The 14,418-nt window shown below is 46.8% G+C and overlaps 1 protein-coding gene across 1 annotated transcript in view; it reads left to right on the top strand.

The window, feature by feature from the left end:
• Positions 1–1,981: 1,981 nt before the first annotated feature.
• The window catches only part of LOC115079361 (E3 ubiquitin-protein ligase TRIM56-like), a 41,431-nt gene continuing 28,994 nt past the window's right edge, over positions 1,982–14,418 (top strand). Inside the window, exon 1 of the mRNA XM_029582868.1 lies at positions 1,982–2,087. The gene's annotated coding sequence lies outside the window, so the exon portion shown is untranslated. The remainder of the gene's footprint in view (positions 2,088–14,418) is intronic.

Raw genomic sequence — 14,418 nt, forward strand, 5'->3', positions numbered from 1 at the left:
TTGGGGGTGGGGTGGGGAAAGGGGGCAGCTGAATGTGCCACTGGGTGTGGGGGAGGGAGAAGGGATTTTGATGATGCCGGGAGATGGGGGGGAGAGGGAAGATGATGCTTCAAAGAGGAGAGGAGGAGAGGTGGAGGGAGAGGGAAGACGATGACACGAGGGAGTGAGGTTGAGGGAAGGTGATGCCAGGGGGTGGAAGGAAAGGGAAGGTGATGATGCCAGGGGGTGAGGGAGAGGGAAGATGATGATGATGATGGTAGTGGAGAGGAGAGGAGAGGGAAGGTGATGATGCCAGGGGGTGAGGGAGAGGGAAGATGATGATGACGGTAGTGGAGAGGAGAGGAGAGGGAAGGTGATGTTGCCAGGGGGTGAGGGAGAGGGAAGATGATGATGATGATGATGATGGTAGTGGAGAGGAGTGGAGAGGGAAGGTGATGATGCCAGGGGGTGAGGGAGAGGGAAGATGATGATGATGATGGTAGTGGAGAGGAGTGGAGAGGGAAGGTGATGATGCCAGGGGGTGAGGGAGAGGGAAGATGATGATGATGATGATGACAGTAGTGGAGAGGAGTGGAGAGGGAAGGTGATGATACCAGGGGATGAGGGAGAGGGAAAGTGATGATGATGATGATGGTAGTGGAGAGGAGTGCAGAGGAAAGTGATGATGCCAGGGGATGAGGGAGAGGGAAGATGATGATGATGATGGTAGTTGAGAGGAGTGGGGAGGGAAGGTGATGATGCCAGGGGATGAGGGAGAGGGAAGATGATGATGATGATGATGATGATGGTAGTGGAGAGGAGTGGAGAGGGAAAGTGATGATGCCAGGGGGTGAGGGAGAGGGAAGATGATTCCAGGGGGTTGAAGGAAAGGGAAGAGAAGGTGATTGGCATGGGGGGGGGGGGTGTGGTGTGGAGAAAGAGGGACATTAATGATGATGCCAGAGGTGAGGGACAGGGTGGAGGGAGAGGGATGATGATGATGCCCGGGGGTGAGGGAGAGCGGTAAAGGTAGAGGGAAGGAGATGATGCCAGGTTGAGGGAGATGGAAGGTGAGGAGGATGGGGGGGCGGGGGGAGGGGGTGAAGGGATAGAGATGGTCATGATGTGTGTGGGTGGAGGGAAGAGGTGATGGAAGGTGATGATGATGATGCCTGGGGGTGGGAGGGGGTAGAAGGAAAGGGAATGTGGGGATGATTCTAGGGGTGAGGAGGTGGAGAGGTGATGATGCCAGGAGGTGAGGGAGAGGAATGGAGGAGGAAGGTGGTGTTGATGCAAGGGGAACAGGGAAGAGATGGTTTGAGAGGGAAAGTGATGATGATGCCTGGGGGTGGGGGAGATAGGTGGAGGGAAAGGGAAAATGATGGTAGGGAGAGGGGTAGAGGGAAAAGCATGATGATTATAGTGGGGGAGGTGCAGAAGATAGGGAGGGAGAGAGAAGGTGATGATTCCAGGGAGTGAGAGAGAGGGAAAGATGGAAAGGGAAGGTGGTAATGATGATGCCAGGGGTGAGGAGAAGAGATGGAGGGAGAGAGGGAATGTGATGATGATGCCAGGGGGTGGGGAAGAGGTAGAAGGAAAGGAAAGAAGATGATGATGATGATGCCAGGGGTGAGAAGGTGGAGAGAGAAGGGGATGATAACTCCAGGTTGTGGGTAGGGGTGGAGGGAAAGGGAAAGTGATGATAATGTGAGGGGAGAGGAAGAGATGGTGAGAGAGGGAAGGTGGTGATGATGATGATGCCAGCTGGTGGTGGAGAGGAAGAAGATGATGATGGCAGGGGAGAGGGGTTATTATGATGGCAGGGAAAGAGGGGAGAAGGTGGTTGTGCCAAGGGATGAGGGAGGGAGAAAGTGATGATGATGCCAATGGGATGGAGGGCGAGGGAAGTGAAGAGGAAGTGCTGGGTGTGCCACCAAATGAAAAGGGTTGGGAAGCACCGCTCTAGTTTATATGCGGTGGATGGAGGGGAGTAGTAGGCAAACGGAGGTGCTGGCACGGGACCTACGGTGTCCGCCTCATGCACGTGCGTTTCTTTGTTTTGGGTTCTCTTGGGCCTATGATTGGCTTCTCTCTTGGGACTTCCCTCGGTAATTTTTCTTTTATAGTAAGGTTGAAGCCTTGACCTTTGACCCTAAGTCCCCTGGTTTCCCCCCTCTGTTACTTGTTTCATGAATTACTTAGGGCAATGTCCCCGTTTCTGGAAGGCTTCTGTTTCCTTGTCAGGGGGCTGGCTTAGGCGTTTCCTTTTCCTGCCCCAAATGCTTTCGGTTTCGTTTCCCGCAGCTGTGCCGCAGGCTCGCGGTAACGAGCTAAAGCGGGAAGCCCGGCTGCTGGTCGTTGTTATCCGAGACGCTGACTGAGGCAGCTGCCGTGGCCTGGGGAGGAGGACCGGGAAACTGAGGGCCCAAGTCCAGGTAAAAGGATGAAGAATGCTGCTGCTTCTTCTTAACGCAGACGAGCCACATTTCGGAGTGCCTAAGGCGGGCTTGCTTTCCCCTTTCCTTCCTGCTCCGGTTTCAGGTCTTTCAATTCAAACAGCCCAAGCTTGCACCGTGGACTTAGTGCAGGCTAGGAGGAGGGAAAGAAGCGGAGGTTACAGGGCACACAGCACCTCCAGCTCCCTTCTCCCTCCCCAAGGGGGGGAGGGGGAGGACATGATTTGCTGATTGCAGGACCTAGGGCCTAACGAGTAACGCACCGCCTCTTGTGAGCCTGTAATCAGGGGAGTTCTGGGTCACTTGGCCCTTTAAAACGATAGTGGCCCAGTCCACCGCGGGCCGCCCTTGTCTGTGTTAGCGGCCCCAGCCGTGTTCATTTTTAAAGCGCATTTCTCCCGCTTTCAAAAATCACACAGCGTGACCTCCACGATATTTTGTTGGAGAGGGGCAAAATATCACAGAAACACCCATAGTCCCCCCCCCCCCTGCAATATTTGGCCCTTTCCATAATAAAATATTGTGACTTTGTTAGATTGTGAGCCCTCTGGGGATAGGGAAATACTTGAATTCAGTACCTGAATGAAATCCACTTTGCAGTGCCAAAAGGTGTAATATTAATAAAAAAAACTTTCTCTCTCTGTATATATATATATATTTCTTTATAGAGAGGATGGTGGATGCATGGAACAGCCTCCCTATGGAGGTGGTGGAGATAAAGATGGTATCTAAATCCAAGAAAGTTAGGCCCCTAAATTTAGGCCTGCTATCCAGTTATCTCGATTTAAGAACCCAAATTAGATGCCTACTTCTGAAAATCAGTGCTAACATTGGTTCCTTTCCTTGTCTCTAACCCTGTAGCCACCCACTTTTTAGGATTCTCAATTTAGGTGCCCAGTTAGGCACTCACCCCTAGTACATTTTCAGAAGGACCAATTTAGGATCCTAATTTTGAAAGTTAGGACCCTAAACCCTTTGAAAATTGGCCTCTGAATTTAGACATGCAATTCATTTGCCTGGATGTAGGTGCCCACTGGTTGATTTTAAAGGGGTTTCGTGCCCTGCCTCCTCAGGTGTTTTTCTGTTTGTTCACTTTCTCCTGCTTCCCCAGTAGCCTTTTCTGTTTCTAATGCTTTTACTCTGCCTTGTTTCGTCGTGCGCTGGCAGTATAACAGCAAGCATTCACTGTTTCTGCCATATTCAGTGCAGCTGGGTGTTTTTCCTCCTGTTTTCTGTCAGCTGTGGCCAGCTGGGTCTGGCCTTTGCCATTCAGCAGCTAATCTGGTCAGCCCTGCAGAACAATCCTCATATTACCTGCCTTTTTATCTCTATAGCCCAGGCCACTCTGGTCACTGTTCTCTCCAGTAAGTCTCTGGACTTGAGGACCTGGCCTCCTCAGTCTGTCAGTAAAGACAGTTAAGTTGTGCATAGGAAATGCAGAGTGGAGACAGAATATTTATTTTATTTATTTAACAGGTTTTATTGACCGTTTAGTTACTACTTTCACAACTGTTTACAAACAATAAGAAAGTGAATACAGCATATTATATTAACATTAAAGGTCATAAAAACAAATTAACACAGGTTGTTAATAATAAAGTAACAAGTAAAAAGATAAAACGAATGATAGATAAAAGGTAAAAGCACTGAGGTTCATTTCATACATCTGTACTGTAGGTCTTTTTAAATAACTTTGGGGGTTAGGCACCAAAAGAGAGTACGTTTGAAAATTGCCAGGATTTCAGCACCTAAAACATGGGCACGGCCAAGGGTGGGGTCAGGTCAGGGGAAGGAATTTAGGTGCCTAGTGCTTCATTCTAGTGCTTGGCACCTAGCTTGGGTGGGTGAATCGAGATGCTGCCAGAGCAGTCCTAATTCTGGCTGCCCAGATACTTCCTGCCACCTGCCCAATTAAAAGCGACAAGGTGGGCCCAAGAGATCCACATCCCACCTCCTACCTATCTGACTAAAATTAAATTCACAGGACTGAACGCCTCTTCTTCCCGCTCAGTGGCACCATAAATGCAGAATGGACCATATCTACCCTTCCCATTTGACCACCTCCAAAAAAGAATGTAGCTGGCCAAGGGTGCCTGGAACTGCCATAAGCCTTCCATCCCCAAAAGCTCCCTAGCTGAGCCGGGAGGACAGGCTTGCAGTCCTCAAGGCTTAGCGTCTAACGTTGGCCTAGCTGAAGCACTAGTAGCTGTTAGATCAGCTCGAAGCCTGTGTCCTATCGGCTTAGGGAGTTTTCAAGAATTGGAGGCTTATGGCAAATAGGAATTCTGGCGCCTTTGACCTGCTTTGTTCTTTTTTTCAAATGGGCAGGAGGAAGGAGAATTCCAGCACCCTTGCCTTAAGTTTGGGGCCGACGCGGCAAAGTGCGCCCAGTGTAGCACATGGGTTTACGCACGGTTGGGCGTGTGTTTCGGACGTGCTGGATTAGCACCCAATGGAATCAGGAAATTAGCGCGTCCAAAATGCTCACCGGAACAAATGTGCAGCCGATGGCGCCCATCGCATGTAAATTTCATGTATGAGGCTATTAGCTATTACCACCCCCCCTGCCCCCGATGCATGGCAAATCCAACTCCAGACCAGAGGTGGCATAAAGTCAATCTGTGTGTCAAGGATTCATGAGAAATTTAAAAATAGGGTTCTCTGTGGTTCCTCCTACTTAGTATCTTTGTTACACTTAGATTTATTACTTTTTGAGCTGGTGGCCTTGATTCTAGGGTTTAAGTCACAAGCAAATACAGGCCATTATTACATTTATTTCATTATTCCCAAGAAGGAGGGTTCTTTTTGCCCCATCCTGGTTCTAAAGGGAATCAGTTATCCTTGAGAGTGGCTTGTTTGTGCATGAAAACTTTACACTGTGATTTTGGCAGTACAGGAGGGGGAGTTTCTTATGTCTCTGAATTGTCAGTGTATCTACATATTTCCCATTCAGCTGGAACATTAGCGGTTTCTGAGGTTTGCTGTTTTGGGGTGACATTATCGGTTTCAAGTGCTACTTTTTGGTTTGGCCACCGCACCCAGAACCTTCTCTAATGTCTTGGTGGTGGTAGTGGCAGTGTCAAGACAGGATGGTATTCTGGTTCACCTCTGGCCTAGATGGTTGGCTATTTTGGGCCAGGAGCATAGAATAGTCTTCAGGCCTCGCACAAGGTGGTCTCCTTGCTGCAGTAATTAGGTTGGGTGGTGAATTTGGCCAAGAGCAATGTACAGCCGTCTCAGACACTGGAGTGTCTTGGTGTTTGTTTTTAGCATGAAGCACGTCAGGGTATTCCTGCCAGAGACCGCATTCAGAAACTAATAGCACAGTTGCGGCTGTTGTCAGCAATTTGCCTATCGGTATGGTCTTGACTCTAGGTGCTAAGTTGATGGTAAATACTCTACTCTAGAAGTGGCTCTGGGGGCAAGGGCACATATGTGTCCTCTTCAGCGCATACTGCTTGCACAATAGAGTCCACAGTCTCAAGACTTCTTGATATGGCTTTGCTTAGCGGTGGAGATTAGCATCCAAATGCAGCAATGATTGAAAGCAGATCATCTAAGGAAGGACGTTTCCCTAAGAATACTGGACTGACTGATACTCACGATGGATGCGAGCCTCCAGGATTGTGGGGCTTACTGTCAGATGTTGATGGTGCAGGGGCACAGGAGTGCAGAGCAGTCTCACTGGCCCATCAATAGTCTGGAAGCATGTGCCGTTCGGTTGGCATGCTTGCAGTTCATTGACTGCTTGCAGGGTCAAGTGCTCGAGCAATGTCTGACAGTGGCTTACATCAATCGTCAGGAAGGCACCAAGAGCCAGCAAGTGTCGCAGGAAATAATCCAGCTCTTGGAATGGGCGAAAGTATATCTTCAGGAAATCTCCGCCTCTCACATTGTGGGAAAAGGCAAAGTATGAGTCAATTTTCTCAGCAGTCAGTCGATTCAGGAGAATGGGAATTGTCGGACGAAGCGTTGCAGCTCTCAGTGGGCTGCTAGGGGCCTACTGTTTCTAGACTTGCTGGCAACATCACACAATGAGAAGGTTTCTCCTCTTTTTTTTTTTTCAAGTGCGGGGGAGATATGCTCTTGAGCAAGAGTGGCTGGAAGTTAAGTTTTGGTATGCTTTTCCCCGTGGCCCATGTTACACAGCGTGATTCAGAAGACTGAAAGACACATGGGGCTAGTGCTTCTGGTTACTCCAGATTGGCCCAGGAAGCTGTGCAATGCAGATCTATGGAGGCTCCTGTCAGACTCTCCTTCCTATTTACTGGTCCACAGGGACCTATTCTTCGTGTAGATCAATCTCAATTTTGTCTTACGGTATGGTCCTTGAAAGGGCTCGGTTGCTGAAGCATGAATATTCCACTACGGTCAATTCCACCTTGCTTCGAGTGCAGAAGTTCTCCCCCCTTTAGCTTATGTTTGGTTTGGAGAGTGTTTGAGGCTTGGTGTGAGGAATGAAGCATGCTTCCTCATTCAATTAAGATCCTGCTCATTTTGGAATTCTTACAGGATGGGTCACTTAAGGGCTTGGCTCCTAAATTCTTGAAGGAGCAGTTCTTGCCTGTTTCAAGGGTTAGGTGAATGGCAGACCCTTATCGGCCCATCTGGATGTGGCCCAATTTTGTAGGGTTGAAGTTTCTTCATCCTCCTTTGCGGTTGCCAGTGCCCTTATAGAGCCTTAATCTGGTTCTAGGATTTTGGCAAATTCCACTTTTTGACTTCTGCATAGTCTCACTTGAGGTTAATTTCTTGAAGACTGTTTCTCGTGGTAATTTATTCTGCGTTGTCTGAGCTGCGGGTTTCTTCTTGCCAGGAACCATTCCTGCGGATGACTCCAGGGGCGGTCCAGCTTTGTCTGCTTCATTTTTGCCAAAAGTGGTCTCTGATTTTCATTTGAACTAATCAATTTCCCTGCCAATGCTGGACAGGGAGAGAGATGTGGATGAATATCGCCTGGTGCGGACCTTGGATGTCACGAGACATCTGATGCTGTATTGGAGATTAGTAAAACCTTTTCAGGAAGTCTTGACCGTCTGTTTGTTCTGTGCGGTGGATGAGTTGGCCTCGTGGGCTACTTTTTCCTGTTTGGTTAAGGAGGTAATGACGGCCACGTTTGTGGATGCTGGTTAGCCATTACATATACAGGTTAGGGTTCATTCTACTAGGGCTCAGGCAGTGTCAAGGACAGAGCTTCAATTGTTGTCTCCTGTTGAGATTTGCTGAGCTGTGATGTTCTCCTCCTTACAAACTTTTTCCAGGTGTTTCCGCCTGGATGTGCAGGTCCAGGAGGACGCAGCCTTTGTGCGTGCGTTGTTTGGTTGGACTGCGGACAGCCTCCTGCCCTATTCGGGAGTTGCCTTGGTACATCCCACTGGTCATAGATTAACCTGTCTGAATACTGAGAAATGAGAAATTACTACTTAGCTGATAATTTCCTTTTCTCTAATGAAGACAGGTTAACCCACCTTCCTGCCCTTGGCTGCCAGTTTGTGGTTCTGTGGTCCTCCTGAATGGCTGCATGTCCGGGGATAATTGTCAAGTATCAGTTTTTCTCCCTAGATTAGTGATGCTACCCTCTTTGTCTGAGCTCAGTGTTTCCTGTTGACTCTGTGAGTACTTGTAGTTGTCTGTTAAGTTATAATCAAGTGTTAGTTGTCCACAGTTGACTTTTGCAGAGAATACTGGTGGCTGATGTCGGTGCTGGGGTATACCGTGACGTCAGCTTTTCTCCGTTTCCATCTGCTGGTAGACGTGCATAACCCACTGGTCATGGATTAACCTGTCTTCACTAGAGAAAAGGAAATTTATCAGATAAGTAGCCATTTCTCAACATACAGTAAAATATATAACACGTGTTAAAATAATATAAAAAACAGAATCAAGCTTACAGCAAAATACTTTGCCGAGAAACTAAAAACAAATCACAAAATAAACTCTTCATTAATCTCAAAAGCACTTTTAAACAACTATGTTTTTAACTCACACTAAAGGTTGTAAACTGTTGTAAAGAACATGTCCAAGGAACGTGTTATAGGTCACTCTAGGGTCCAGACCAAGGGCACTCAATTTATTTATTAAAGTTGCCTATGTAAAAAACCTTGTCATAGAAATGACGGCAGAAAAGGACCAAATGGTTTATCCAGTCTGCCCAGCAAGCTTATGGTAGCATCTGCTGTGCCGTGCAGGTTACCCCAATGCTTATTATTTTCACAGACTGTAAAGGTCAGGGCCCTCATTAGTTGCTATGTTAACCCAATTCCCCTTTTCCCCCTGCCATTGAAGCAGAGAGCAGTGTTGGAGTTGCATCAACAGTATCAAGTCTTCTTGGTTAAGTGTAGTAACCACTAGGGATGTGAATCGTGTCCTCTATCGTCTTAACGATCGATTTCGGCTGGGAGGGGGAGGGAATCGTATTGTTGCCGTTTGGGGGGGTAAAATATCGTGAAAAATCGTTAAAAATTGAAAAATCGAAAAACCGGCACATTAAAACCCCCTAAAACCCACCCCCGACCCTTTAAATTAAATCCCCCCACCCTCCCGAACCCCATCCCTCGCCGGAACATCGTTAAAAATCAAAAAATCGAAAAAACCGGCACACTAAAACCCCCTAAAACCCACCCCCGACCCTTTAAATTAAATCCCCCACCCTCCCGAACCCCCCCCCCAAATAACTTAAATAACCTGCGGGTCCAGCGGCGGTCCGGAACGGGCTCCTGCTCCTCAATCTTGTCGTCTTCAGCCGGCGCCATTTTCCAAAATGGCGCCGAAAAATGGCGGCGGCCATAGACGAAAAAGATTGGACGGCAGGAGGTCCTTCCGGACCCCCGCTGGACTTTTGGCAAGTCTCGTGGGGGTCAGGAGGCCCCCCACAAGCTGGCCAAAAGTTCCTGGAGGTCCAGCGGGGGTCAGGGAGCGATTTCCCACCGCGAATCGTTTTCGTACGGAAAATGGCGCTGGCCATACGCGTATGGCCGGCGCCATTTTCCGTACGGAAAATGGCGCCGGCAGGAGATCGACTGCAGGAGGTCGTTCAGCGAGGGTTCCGGCGCCTCGCTGAACGACCTCCTGCAGTCGATCTCCTGCCGGCGCCATTTTCCGTACGAAAACGATTCGCGGCGGGAAATCGCTCCCTGACCCCCGCTGGACCTCCAGGAACTTTTGGCCAGCTTGTGGGGGGCCTCCTGACCCCCACGAGACTTGCCAAAAGTCCAGCGGGGGTCCGGAAGGACCTCCTGCCGTCCAATCTTTTTCGTCTATGGCCGCCGCCATTTTTCGGCGCCATTTTGGAAAATGGCGCCGGCTGAAGACGACAAGATTCAGGAGCAGGAGCCCGTTCCGGACCGCTGCCGTTCCGGACCGCCGCTGGACCCGCAGGTTATTTAAGTTATTTGGGGGGGGGTTCGGGAGGGTGGGGGATTTAATTTAAAGGGTCGGGGGTGGGTTTTAGGGGGTTTTAGTGTGCCGGCTCACGATTCTAACGATTTATAACGATAAATCGTTAGAATCTGTATTGTATTGTGTTCCATAACGGTTTAAGACGATATTAAAATTATCAGACGATAATTTTAATCGTCCTAAAACGATTCACATCCCTAGTAACCACCACACCAGCAAATTACTTCCCCCCCCCCCCTTCACCCCCTCTCCATTCCACCCAACATCACACCCAGACTCCTCCCCCCCACCCCCTCCCCTCCCATCCTTTCCTTGCTTAGCCCCCTTCCTCTCACTCGCCTTGTATATTGAATGTATATAATAGAATGTACTTAACTCCTGCCTCTCTGTAAATAATCCCCCTATTCCCCGCCACCTATCCCAGCTGACTCATATAGTTCCAAGTTACTGCCCTACCCTTTCCCATCCCTTCCCTCCCCCTCAGTTATAATATCAGTTACAATGTAAAGCCCTGTTGGCTGAATTTGCTGTTATCTGGAAACCGATGTGATGTCTCGTGCGAATGTCGGTATAGAAAAATGTTAAATTAAAAAAAAAAAATTACTCCCATTCACTCTTTTCTTCATTCCCATCCTCTAGCCTTTAGGGATCCACAGTGTTTATCCCATGTCTCTTTGAATTTTTTCATTGTTTTCATTTTTACTACCTCCTCCAGAAGGGCATTCCAGGCATCCACCACCCTCTCCCTGAAGAAATATTTCCTGACATTTGTTCTCAGTCTTCCTCCCTGGAGTTTCATTTCATGACTCCTAGTTCTATTAATTTTTTTTTTTTCCAATGGAAAAGATTTAACAATTGTGTATCATTAAAACCTTTCCAGAATCTGAAGGTCTGTATCCTATCTCCCCTGCACCTCCTCTCTTCTAGGGTATACATATTTAGATCCTTCAGTCTCTCCTCATAAGTCTTCCGATGCTGACCACACACCATTTTGGTCACTCTTCTTTGGACCATCTCCATCCTGTCTTTATCCTTTTTGACATATAGGCTCCAGCTCTAAACACAGTACTCAAGGTGAGGTCTCACCAAGGACCTGTACAAGGACATCACCACCTCCTTTTTTTTTTTTTTTTTTTTTTTTTTTTTTCTTACTGGTTATTCCTCTCTCTATGCAGCCAAGCATTCTTTTTAGCTTTAGCTATTGCCTTGTCACATTGCTTCGCCACCTTCAGGTCACCAGACACTATCATCCCAAGGTCTCTCTTCTAGTTCATGTACATTAGTCTTTCAATGTTCATCACATACAGCTCTTTTTGATTACCGTACCCTAGATGCATGACTCTGCACTTCTTGGCTTGAATCCCAGCTGCCAGATCCTCGACCAATCCTCAAGCTTTCTTAAATCACTCTTCATTTTCTCTACTCCTTTAGGCATGTCCACTCTGTTGCAGATCTTAGTATCATCTGCAAATAGAAAAACTTTACCTTCTATCCCTTCTGTAATGTAACTCACAAAGATATTGAACAGAACTGGTCCCAACACTCATCCCTGTGGCACTCCACTTAACATCATTCTTTCTTCAGAGTAGGTTCCATTTACCATCAACCAGTTTGCAATCCATGCCATTTCCTTGGCACCCACTCCCAAGCTTCTCATTCTGTTCATGATTCTCTTATGTGGGAACGTATCAAAAGCTTTAATAGAATCCAAATAAATCACATCGAGAGCTCTTTCTTGATCCAATTCACTGGTCACCCAATCAAAATAATCAGATTTGTCTGACAAGACCTGCCTCGGGTCGAGCAATCCACCGGATTGTAGATAGTTCACTATCCTTTCCTTCAGCAACGTCTCCATTAATTTTCCCACCACTGAGGTGAGGCTTACTGACCTGTAGTTTCCAGCCTTCTCTCTACTACCACTTTGAAGCGGGACCACCACTGCTCTTCTCCAGTCTTACGGCACCACTCCCATTTCCAGTGATCTATTGAACAAGTCTTTAAGTGGACCCACCAGCACATCTTTTTGAGCTCCCTCAGGTTCCTGGGATGTGCCTCATCTGATCCCATGGCCTTGTCCACTTTCAGTTTTCCTAGCTCTTCCCATACGTTCCCTTCTGTAAACAGATTTTCATCTACTCCACCTCTATCTATGGTCTTGCCAACTAGCGACGGTCCTTCTCCAGGGTCTTCTTTAGTGAACACTGAACTGAAGTATTTGTTTAATATTTATGCCATTTCTTCATCGCACTCCACATATTGATCTTTGTTTCACTATACCATGTCGGATCTTCCTCCTTTCTCTGGTATATCTGAAAAATAATTTGTCACCTTGCTTTACCTCTTTGGCAATCCTTTATTCTGCCTTACCTTTTGCTTTCTTGATTTCTTTCTTTGACGCCCTCAGTTTCACCAGATATTTTTCCTTGTGTTCCTCGTTTTGGGATCCTTTATACTTCTTGAACGTTGTTCTTTTTGCCTTTTATTTTTTTCAGCCACCTCCTTTGAGAACCAAATAGGTTTCTTATTACTTTTGCTTTTGTTTACTTTTCTAACATATAGATTTGTTGCCTTTGTAATTACTCCTTTTAGTTTGGCCCACTGTTGTTCCACCTCTCTTATTTTCTCCCAATTCTACCTCCAGGTACGTCCCCATTTTGACAAAGTCTATATTTTTGAAATTCAAAACTCGGGTCTTTGTGTGATAGCTCTGTATCCTATTTGAGATATCAAATCATACCATTTGATGATCATTGGTGCTCAGGTGGGCACCCACCCGGACATTAGAGACATTATCCCAGTTAGTGAACACTAGATCGAGTAGAACTCCCTCCCACGAGGGAGGGAGTTCTACTCGATCTAGTGTTTGAACAGAGCCCCTTGCAGGGCATCTACTATCTCTTTATTTCTGGTAGATTCTGCAGAAGGGATTCTCCAGTCTACATCCAGCAGATTAAAATCTCCAACAAGCAACACTTGTCTTACTGAAATACATTACATCTAGCGCTCTCCATTGATCCAGCTCTCTAGTCACTGTTCAAAGAAATGAATCAGAATTATCTGATAAGATCTAACTGGTTAAACCATGCTGCCTTGGATCTTGGAATCCATTGGATTCCTGGAACTCTATCCTCTGTTTTAGCAGCAATTCCATTAATTTGTTCACCACAGAGGTCAGAATGCCCAGTTTGTTCCTTATCTCCATTTTTATGAATAGGAGCCACATCTTCCCCCCACCCCACCCCATCTCTAGTCCTCCAAAACTACTTACGACCTTAAAGAAGCATTGGAAAGGTCAGTGAGCAGAGCTAGCAGTGCTTCTCTTAAGTTCCTTTAGTACCCTTGGATGTATCCCATCTGGCCCCGTCGTCTTTATCTACTTTAAATTTAGATAACTCCTCATGAATACCCTTTTTTGAAAATTTACTTCGTTTTTATATGATCTTGCTCCTGACCTTTCCACAATGAACACCAAATATGTATTTGTTAAGCAAATTTGCTTTTTCCTCACCAGCCTCTACATATTCCTTCCGTTTACCTCTGAATCTCACAATGCCATTGTTGCCCTTCCTTCTGTCACTAACGTATCTAAAAAGAAATGTCCTCCCCAATTTACCGTATTTGCTATGTTTACTTCAATTTGAAGTTTTGCATTCCTGACTACTTTCCCAGTTTCTCTTAACTCTTCCATATATTGTCGCCTGTCTTCCTCTTTCTGCAGTAACTTGTAGTTTATGCTGACCTTTTCTCCATTACTTTTTCAGCTACCTTTTTAGAAAACTACAGCAACCTCTTCTTCTTTACTTTTTTTACTTTCCTAACAAAAAGTTTAGTTGCCCTTATACTATATCTCCTTTTAGTTTTGCCCACTCCTCTTCTTCTTCTGCTACATTTTTTCCATTCACTTAATGACTCCTGAGGGTACTCCCGGAGTCTAGGACACTCGCACCTTTGAGTGAACCTTCATTTCCTGCGCTTTAAATACTGAACTACACCCAGACCCGGGTTTAGGAATAGGCAACATAGACAACTGCCTTGTGTGCTAAATTTTGAAGGTATCTAATATCCAGGCCAAATAGAAGCCAACTTTTGCTTGCTATAGTGCCATATGCCAGCTCAGCTTCAAAGGGCATCCCATCGCCATGGCACTGCCTGTGCGTGCCGCAATCTTAATTCCAGCCCTGACCACACCACCTGGTGATCACTGGATCCCAAATGGTCTTTCACAATATCAGATCTACTGTCCCCATTGGTAAGGACCAGGTTCAGTATTACCCCCTTTAGGTGGGTTTAGTTACCAATGGACAGAACAGGTCTGCTTGCAGAGAATCCAAGATCTCCCCTGCTTCTAGAAGCCACTGCAGCTGGGGTATTGGTTTTCCACCTACCACATCTCTGTGACAGCCACTGCATCCAAGTCCGCCATTTTCCATGACTGCCTCTAGATTTTGGGACTTTATTTTCCAAACTATGAGCATTAGTGAACATAGCGTTCCAGACGCTGCCCTTTTTCTCCCATTTTTATAGCAATATTTAATGATTCCTTACTTTAGGGTTTTTGTTCGCCCATCTCAGATGATCCTCG

This window comes from Rhinatrema bivittatum, chromosome 17 (genome assembly GCF_901001135.1).
Source record: "Rhinatrema bivittatum chromosome 17, aRhiBiv1.1, whole genome shotgun sequence".
NCBI classification, from domain to species: Eukaryota; Metazoa; Chordata; class Amphibia; order Gymnophiona; family Rhinatrematidae; genus Rhinatrema; species Rhinatrema bivittatum.